We start from the raw sequence: 9,987 nt of genomic DNA on the forward strand, positions 1-9,987 counted from the left end.
TTTCTGAGAAAACTAGTGAAAATGTTACATGAGTGAAAAAAGGAGGGAAGGGGATAAAAGGAGGGATAGGAATACACATAGGAAAAGAAAAAAGATAAGCCCAGAGGACAGTGGGAGAGTTGTAGAGGGAATGCCCAAGATGTTAGTTGTCTTCAAAGTCATTATGAGTTAATAATTCAAGATGGTTACCAAAACATATGCCTAACTAAAAACTACATTGATAATTATTTAATGTTATCAGATCAAGGAAGAAAACAATTCAATTGCCTTTTGCTCTATTAGACCCTACATTTTAGTGGATGGATTAATAAACTAAAATATTTCTATGAGAGAATAACCAAGATAGTGATGTGTCTGGAAGCCATATAATAGAATAAAAAGTCAAAGAAACTGAGAATGTTTATCCTCAAAAAGAAAAAGTTTACTAGGAGAATGTAATGTATATACATATTTTTTATTTTTTTAAATTTATTTATTTAAATTACTTTCAAGTATACAGTACATCAGTTAGACACCTATATAGTTCATAAAACGATCCCCCCACTTGCTCCCTCCCTCCCCTGGCCCTCCGCCTAACCATCATATTAATGCAAACTGCATTCCCTCTGCAGTGCTCCCCATTCCCATGACCAACTATCAACTATTAATTTGTACTCTTTAACCCTTCACCCCATTCTCCCAGCCCCCAAACCCCTCCCCTGTCCATCACCAGATTGTCCACTGAAATTGTGAGTCTGTTTTTGATTAGTTTAAATATTTAAAGAGTTGCATAAATATTATGGGCTAAATTGTACCCCTCCTGCCAAATTTCTATGTTGAAGTCTTAACTCCCAGTTATTTTGGAATGTGACTATATTTGAAGATAAGGTCTTTAAATAAATAATTAAGTTAAAATGAGGTCATTAGGGTGGGTCCTAATTCAAAATGACTACCGTCCTTATAAGAAGAGGAGATTGGGACACATACACACAAAGAAGAAAAAAAGACCACATGGAGACACAGAGAGAAGGTGCCATTGATAAGCCAAGGTAAGAGTCCTCAGAAGAAACAACCCTGCTGACATCTTGATTTCAGACTTGTGGCTTCCAGAACTATGAGAAATTAAATTTCTGTTGTTTAAGCCTCCCAATTTGTGGTGCTTTGTAATGGTAGCCCTGACAAACTGATACAGGGAATTTACCAAATCCACTAGATGGTAGACTTTCTGAGGAAGAATTCTTGTCCTACTTATCTTTGTATACCATCTTGTCATCTAATATGGAGGCAGGAACATGCTGAACAAAAGAACAGGGTTATTCTCTGGGTTAGTATAAGAAAGAACTAAGGCCAACATGTGGAGTGGCTACAGTGAATTGTGGCTCAACTATGGAGTGGGTGGTTTGATGAGGTAGTAAGTTCCCCAGTCATTGGAAGTGTTCACACAGAGGTTGACTGACCACCTGTTAGAACTGTTGCAGAAAAAATAACTGAGTAGGAGGGATCCTAGAAGACCCTAGTAGTCTTTCCCATGGATCTCTGATTCTCTGAAAGAAAGGAGCTTACTAAACACCCAGATGATTAACTAGGAATGATTCCTTTCCAATACCATGCAGAGATGGCCAAAGCCTAAGATGCCTGTCTTTCATAGGCTGTGAAAGTCACAGGGCTAGTGGGACTTCTGAAACATTTATTCATGTGTGACTTTTGATGTATCCTTGTATGTAGTGTGCGAACAAATCTATTCTCATTAGGTTCAGTGTTTCAGAACAAAGGCAAAATGAATGGACAAGTATGAGTGCAGGATGGCATGACCTTGATGTGGCAGCAGTAAAATTTATGTGAAATGAAATCTTCCAACCTGTTAACTTAGGTGTGGCTGGCTTGAAAAATCTGAATGCCACCTTATTTCTCACAGAGGGTATGCAGAGGGCTCTGAGCTTTCTTGTTTATTATTCGTTTTTCAGGAGACACTATGATGCTGGGTAGTATGGCTTCTTGAGTGTTGTTAACACAATCCTACTTGCAAATCAGAGGTATGAATTGCCATCCTAGTGGATTTGGATCTGCTGTCTGTGTAGATGCTGTCTTCTATATAATTAAGCTAATTAGAAATTAGACACTTGAAACTTAAGGATGTAGATTTAGGTGTGGGGATTCAGGAACAAGGAAGAGAGCAGGGGAAGAGGAGAAAGAAGGTGGCACAGGTCAGGGGCAAAGTAGTATGACAATCTGCCTAGGCCATGTGGCTGACAACTTGCCTGACGCTTGTTTTGACTTCTCTAACTGCACAAGTGGTGCATGCAGATGACTTTACATCTCATAGCAAAATGTGCTACAGCAACGTGCTAAGCAAATGCAAACAAAAATATGCTTTTCCCACTCCAAACAAATCTCTCACACATCACGATGATCCATGGCATGGCGAGAGACAGGAGACAGAGACCACCAGGAACCAGATTTGTTCATTGTTTAACTTAGTCTCTGGGATCAATATATATGTTCTGGGAGATCAACTTCAGCTGCAATGGATTACTTGCTATTATTTGGACGTAGAATGCACTTTGATTTCACTCATTTATGCATGCATGAAAGTATTATTCATCCAATTCACTCGACATTTATTGTGAATCTACTGTGAACCTGGGCATAGCCAGGCACTAAAGAAGGCACTGTGAAGGATATGGAGATAAGCCATATGCAAATCTTATCTTTGAGAGTTCATAATTTCTCTGCTTTCTCTCATGTGTGTCCCTCAGCCCATAATGTACTTCACTCTACTTTCTTTCTACAGAAATCCTTCCCATTCCTTAAGGGCCAGCTTAGAGCTTTTTTTTTTTTTTCCTTGTCTTTATCATTCCTCCCCACAGTGAGAATTAATCACCCTTTTTTTACCCAATGCTCCAAGAGGACAGTGATTCTACTCTGAATTTGCACAGTAGGTATTGGACAAAAGTGCCTGCTGTCCCATTATTTTTCTTGCCTTTATTTTCCCCACTTCCCAAAACTTGTAAGACCAGATCTTTCCTAGTTCTGGGAAAATTCTAACAGGAGGAAGAAGTGTATTAGTGACCTAAACCTCATAAAATGGAGCATTATAATTAAGTTTACAATTTTTGCATTGAAAATACATTTTGAGTCGAACATAGCTGTAGGGCTACAGTGTGCCTGTCTCAAAACTTCTTATCAAACTAGAATAATAACAAGGAATCATTCTACTTTTTTCCTCCAGGATAGTATAGTATGGTAGCTAAGAGTGTGAAATTTGAGTCCAGATTTGGCTGGCTTCAAGTACTGGATTTATCATTTATTAAATGTGTTACTTTGGTGAAGTTATTTAATATTTGTGCCTACATTTCTCCATTTTTATAATGGGGATAATAATAGGACATGTTTTATTGGATTGGCATGAGGATTAAATATGTTAATATATGCAATTACTTGGAACACTGTATGGTACTTAACACATGTTCAAAAGATGCTATTTATTTGCTATTCTCCAAATGAAATATTTTCTACCTGGAGTTTACTGTGGTACTGTTTTGTACTGTTGATGGTTCTTTCTAATCAGATTTATGTTCTAAATGTTCTAAGGTTCAATTTTACATAAAGTCACTGCTGAGAATAGATACTTCAAATTTTTGTAGTTTTTGAAGAGTGAGTCATTTGGAGATAGATTTTAGAACTTGAGTTTTAATATTTTTACTTCTATTGAATGTCTTACATGGAAGAAATTACTCAAACTTTCTAATCTTCTATTTCATTAACTTGAAAAGGAGAGATAATCATACATCCCTCACAAGGTTGCTGTGATAATAAAATGAGTGTTGTGAGATTGAGTTAAGTAAATAACATATGGAAGTGTCTAGCATCCTATGTGACAGTCTTAATAAATGTTCATTTCATTCTTATAATTAAACAAAAAAAGGCCTTCATGGCCACTGAATCTGTTATACCTGAGATGAGCCCTGAATATTTTGGTAGTGTCGAAAGACAATAACTTACATAGTGGCTTTTAATGACTTTGTGATCACTCTACCACACGTGCGCGCACACACACACAGATCTAGATCTAAATATCAAATCATTTAATCTCCACAATAGCCCTACGCTGTAGTATTATTATACTCTCTTTCCCTAGATAAGGAAGCAGATGATGGCTGCTTCTCAGGCTGGGCTGCTGTTTTGGGTCTGCTCCTCTGTCTTTTCACACACCTATTCTGTTAGCTTTTCTGTGTTCCTTGAGGACTGAGTCTTGTCCCCAAAGCCCAGTTGGTGGCAGGCCTCTGCTGTTGCATCACTCACCTCGTAATTATTTATCTGGGGTACACACTGTGTGTTGGCTTTTGCGTTGAATGGGCTCATCTCATGATCTCATCCTTTGCCCTGCTCTCCTTCCAAATGACAATTGGGCTGCAGCTTTGGTGCTAAGAATTGTTTGAACCATGCTCTGTGATCATATTATCTTGGCCAGTCTGGTTATCTTCTTCTGAGCCTACCTCTACCACCAAATTTGTCCCCCTCCTGTGTTTTCTACCTTAAAGAACATGCCTTTTTCCAGACCTGGTCCCTCTTGGCCTTTGAGAATCATGTTGCTTGCTGAGTTCACAGAAAATTTCAGTTCCTATGGGTCAACTGCCTAAATGTCAGCATTGTCTCTTCCAGGTGCTGAGGTTCTATTTTGTGAGGTTCTATTTTGTTCTATTTTGTCTCTTCCAGGTGCTGAGGTTCTATTTTGTGAATTAGAAGTGACCAAAGTCATTGCAAGGTCCTTAATTCCAGGAATAAAACTATACTCAAAAGATATTCACGTAAAGAAGATGTGCATTATGTTTGGGAAACAAATGATGCTGGAAATAGTGCAGGAAATAAGAGAGCTTTGCATCTGGGTTCCTCAGGAGACTCTGCAATTGCCCTGGAACTGGAAAATATGGCAGTGACATGCTGGGATGCCACCTTTTGGCTAACGAACGCAATTGTCAGGTGACAGAGGAACCCTGACCAACTGACATTGATTCTTGGTACAGAAGCAAGCACTGCAGAAGTCATCCAGGAGAGAGACAAATGACCGATGTGCTGTATGGTGAAGATTTTATGTATTTAGTGACCAAAATCTTGTTGCTTTTGAAAAAAGAAATCCACAGTTCTTTTTTAGAGTTGCCAGTTTAAGTAATAATCAATATAGGGAGAGATGGGGTTATTTTCTAAATGAAATAAGAGGTGAGCAAGGGTTAGCAACTTGGACAAAATGGTGGCAGGTATGAAGTGACAAGTGGTGTTTGTCTTCGGCATCCAGCTAAGCAGACTTTTGCCAAGGCCCTCACCTTTGGCCTCTATAGAAGCATTCTTACTGGGTCAGAGCAAAGAGCAACTTCCTGACCATTTATTCCATGGTCTCTTGGCTCATGAAGAAAGGCCAATTAGATCCAATTGTGTTGGAAGTGGGAGAGTAAATTTCCTCTATTCTACTGACCCTTGGAGTGACTCTATCTGTCCTGAAGCCCACAGGAGTAAAGGCGGGGGGCGCTATTCTCCACCTTATTTGTCCAAACTTCTCCCTGAATGCAGTGATTGGTTCTGGTCCTTAGCCTTATAACCTCAGGTTTCTCTGATCTAAGGGTTTGACAATGCCCTTATGTCTCCCTCAAATATAGAAAATTACTCAATTTTTATTTCAGAAGGTGGATGTTTGGAGGGGGGAGATAAAATATAAATACTAGTTACTGGTCCACTGTCTGTTTTGTTTTAGAAATAGCTTTTATATTGGTAAAGGATGTCAAATCATTCCCACCTGTCATCATCCATTTCCCAGAGCCTTCCTTTTGCTTACCACGTGATACAGTGAATTAATTTATAAGTGGTATTTCAGGTAAATGTTGAAATCTAACTGATAGGATTCTTCCAGAAAGTTCCAACTAGTTTAAAATCTAACAAGGTTGCTAAATGTTAAGGATCCAAAAGTACCCAAAAGATTATTCATCATTCCAGAGATTAAAATCAATGTGCTTAAAACACACACACACACACATAGAGAAAGAGAGAGAGAGAGAAAGAGAGAGAGAGAGAGAGAGAGAAAGCCAGCTCTCTTTGCAAACAGGGCATTGGGAAACAAATATAATTGTGTTCTTTCCCTCTATATCCAGGAACTTTGGCTGCTACTGTGCTACATCAGGTATGTAATAAAAGACAAAAGACAAGGAATCGAAACAGAAGGGAGGACCTTGAGTAACTGTAGTTTTTATGTTAGGGAGAATGTGAGAGAGAAAAGAAGCATTGTATCTTGGATTAACAGGACTGCAGGATTTCATTAATGACAGCCCAGCTTTTTAGCAAAGGAAGACAGTTAGTGCAGTAAAAGAGAACATGACCAGAATGTGCTCTGCTAATTGGAAATGTATATTATCTTCAGGCGATGTGTGTAGGGCAGGGAGGGGGACTAGGGAGGATGGGAAGAAACACATATTGAGAGCTGGCAGGGGAGAACTAGACCTAGGGTGCCCCAGGTTTGGCTGTACCAATGGGATAGTTAAAGGGTCTTTTCTTGTAGATAGGAATGCTATTGCCCAGAGCCCTCCCACCCCCACTCCCTTTTAATTCAGTGGCTATGTAGGGGCTTCTTTGATGGTGGCTTTGAAGTTGGTGGCTTTGAGATTACTCTTCCTCTGTGACCTTGACCACCAGCCATGAGGTTAGTGGGGAAGGGGAGGGGTGGAGGAAGGAGCTAGAGTTGGAAAAAGAAAAGGAAGGAGAGAGGAGGGGAAGGAAAGGCTGCCCTAAGACATTTTTGCAGCATTCCACGACTTTTCTGATCACTGTGCAAAGTTGAAATATGATTGCAGCCTTTGCACCAGGAAGGAAAGAAACCATTTAAATGAAAAATTAGCTGCCTTAGCAGGTCAAGCACATAGTTACATTAATGTCGTGTAGAACAATAAATCAACTTCGATCTCCAATTGAAGAAATGCTAATTTAGCTCAACGATTCACTGATTGTACTTTCCTCTGATAGAAATCTTTTCTTTTATTTAATGCGAAGCCGTGATTTGACAGCCTCCTCTAATGGTGCTTGCAGACTCTCAGCATTTCAGTGGAATTCTGATCATGGTTTTAATATTCCGTGCAGCTCTGCCCCCTCTGATTTCACGCTCACACATTAACGAGAGCTGACACTGGAGATTAGACGCAGACAGCTGGAATGCCAGGTCTTTGTTGCAGTATGGACAGGAGCCAACGTCGTTCAACCACAGCCAAGAGGGACCTGGGAAAGTCTTCTTAAGAAGGAGGGGAAGGCAGGGTGGGGGCTTGAGTTCTGGTGGGAGCGGGGGATGGGGACAGAAAGAAAGGCAAGGTAGTTTCTGAAGGGCATAGGAAAGGAGTTATTTGCAAAAAGCCCTTTTGTCTCTGAAATTCACATTTGAATCAATTCTGATTTATTCAGAGGAAATGGATCATTCCAGGGAAATCCCAAATTGGTTGCAGTGTTTTTTCTGTAAACTCCGAAAACCCAAGTGTGATGCTGAAAATGGAAATGTCTCCCAGCTTCAGCTGCTCACTGGCTTGTCTAAGAAACAATGGTGATTACAAGCTGGAGGAAGAATGCATGCACAAGGAAATGTGTTCTCCCCTTTGCCTTTAAAACATCATTTAGTTCCAGGTGAATAGATGGGGAAATAAAACCAGATTTATGAGCCAGGGCTGCCTGCTCGACTAGTGACTACCCAGGCAAGAAAGGAAGTCTCATAGTCTAACTGCCTTGATCCTAATAAATTGTTTCCTGATACCAGAAATAAAGTAAAGATCTACAGTTTCATCTAAACCATGAAGCAACTCGTGTTCAGATGGTGACCATAGTGCAAAAGAAAAGGCAGGGTGTTGCCTGAAACAGTGGCGCAACTTTCTCAAAAAGAAAATGACAGATGATTGGAGTTGCAAAGATGGCACATTATACTATGTCAAAAAAAAAATTGTTTCTGCTCCTGGGGGAAACAAATTGCGTAGAAATAACAAATGTACTTCTTGCTAACTGTATCATTAACAATAATTATACTTTGCATTTTTAGGGGATATCAAGATACTAGAACCCTTCATAAATATTCATAGAGAAAAGTTGAAGAAGAGAGGCAAATGTACCCATTCTCAATGAAGGATGTGTGGATGGAGGAACTGATGCCCAGGGCCTAGCAGGGGCTACTTGAAATTAAATAGAAAACAAATTACAAGGTTGCATGCTGCAGCTGGCATAAAGCTATCCAGGCTTTAATTTGAAGCTCAGATGAACTGAATTATCTTATATCACTTTGGCCTATGCTTACTTGCCCTTTTTCCTGGGCTTGGTTGGACCACTTCACTGACATAGGTTTAGTTATTCAACTAGTATTTCTTGAGCACTGAACTAAGCGACATTTTGATTTAAAAGGAAGTATGAGTTTGGACCCTTATATTATAATATATATAATGTAATATGTATATAATGTAATATGTATATTATGTAATATGTATATCATTAATATTTTTATAAGAATGTGGAGGTCATATCACAGTAGTTAAAAGTATACCTTATAACATTGCATGTATCAGAGTAATTAAGAATATGTCAGAGAAATTTGCACATGAATCTCAGTTCTATTACTGGCTTTGTGACCTTTAGCAAGTTACTAAACTTCTCTCTAAACCTCAATTTTCCTGTCTGTAAAATGGGGAATATAATAAAACAATCTATAGCTCAGTGCCTGACTCACGATGAGCACTCAATAAGTGCTAACTATTATTGTTGTTGTTATTTTCATGTAGTTATTGGGAGGGTTCGATGAGAATACATATATACACACACGGGCCTTTACTGAGTTAGCTTAAAGAGTTGTGTGGGTTTTTTCGGTTGTTTGTTTTTTAAGTCTGTTCCAAGGGCTTATAACCCATGGCAGGTTTTCAGTGGTCACAGGTAGCATCCTCCATAGTTACTTTACTTGCAATTGGTAATAAATGGCTTTGACCAAAGAGGAGAGCAAATTAACTGAATAGAATGCTTAAATGCCTAAAGACGTGGGAGAATACTTCTGGGAGTTAGATAGCATTGATCATACCAGTAAGAATATTGCACATATAGTATATACTGGAAGGCAAAAATGCCCGGGGTGGTTTTGTTTATAACTCATTGCTTTGCCTCTGTGACATGTAGCCAAGAGAATCATTTATGCCAACACACTGTCATTGAAATAGTATATCTATTTGTTCAGTGTGCAGAGAAAATTTTCCTGACCTTGTGTATCTACTTGGAGTAGGAGCACCTAGTAACATCTAAATAAAATGTAGAAGACTGCAATTGTCTACTTGGATCTGAATTATCTAGTGGCTTCGGAATGTTTTAACCATTCTGAATAGTCATAATAATAACATTTCTCAGACTGACTCTCAATCTTAGTATTGTACTGCATAGCAATTTCAGGTATGTTACAAGTATAGCATTTGTGACAAATTTGCTCAAGTTTGAAGAAAATAATTGGAAAAATATTAAGGAGGTTATCCCTATAATGTTACCCTCATCATCTCCTTTCCAATATACTTTATAGAGTGAGCAAGAAAGAAGTGGCTATAGAAAATTAGAAAATCTCTGAAAAACTCCTGTAGAATGTGCCATATATGCTAAGTTATGTTAATGTCCTGTGTGTCCCAACAGAAAAAAAGTTGAGAACTACTATACTGGAAAATGACATTTTATGTAAACACTGGCATGTCACGTATGTAATTCCAGCAGAGTTTAGTTATTGTGAGATGAGAAAAGACTGAATAATAATGTAGCCTTTCTGTAACTGACTTTCAAGTTAAATTCCTTAAAACCGGTGTCTTCTGTAGGATCCAAAAGAATGGATACATCAAAGTAGTCTATTTATTTGTCTCATTATTGTTTAATTTTATTACCTCTATTAGGCGTGAATATTTTCCCACTGCTTCAGTTTGTCTCTGAGCAGTTCCTGGGATTATTGGGGACTATAGTAGAGGTCATGGAGGCCATGAG

At 38.8% G+C, this 9,987-nt stretch overlaps 1 long non-coding RNA gene across 7 annotated transcripts; it reads left to right on the plus strand.

Annotated features, from left to right (window-relative positions):
• Nucleotides 1–938: 938 nt before the first annotated feature.
• On the plus strand, nucleotides 939–9,294 carry LOC120612230 (uncharacterized). Of its 7 annotated transcripts, XR_005655410.1 has the most exons (5): nucleotides 939–1,028; nucleotides 4,696–5,196; nucleotides 6,120–6,148; nucleotides 7,012–7,629; nucleotides 8,036–9,294. It is a non-coding gene; the product is annotated as an uncharacterized LOC120612230 (long non-coding RNA). The 7 variants fall into 7 exon arrangements; XR_005655404.1 differs by having other exon boundaries at nucleotides 7,012–9,294; XR_005655405.1 differs by having other exon boundaries at nucleotides 7,099–9,294.
• The last annotated feature ends 693 nt before the right edge of the window (nucleotides 9,295–9,987 follow it).

Source organism: Pteropus medius, unplaced genomic scaffold, assembly GCF_902729225.1.
Source record: "Pteropus medius unplaced genomic scaffold, Ma_sr-lr_union100, whole genome shotgun sequence".
NCBI classification, from domain to species: domain Eukaryota; kingdom Metazoa; phylum Chordata; class Mammalia; order Chiroptera; family Pteropodidae; genus Pteropus; species Pteropus medius.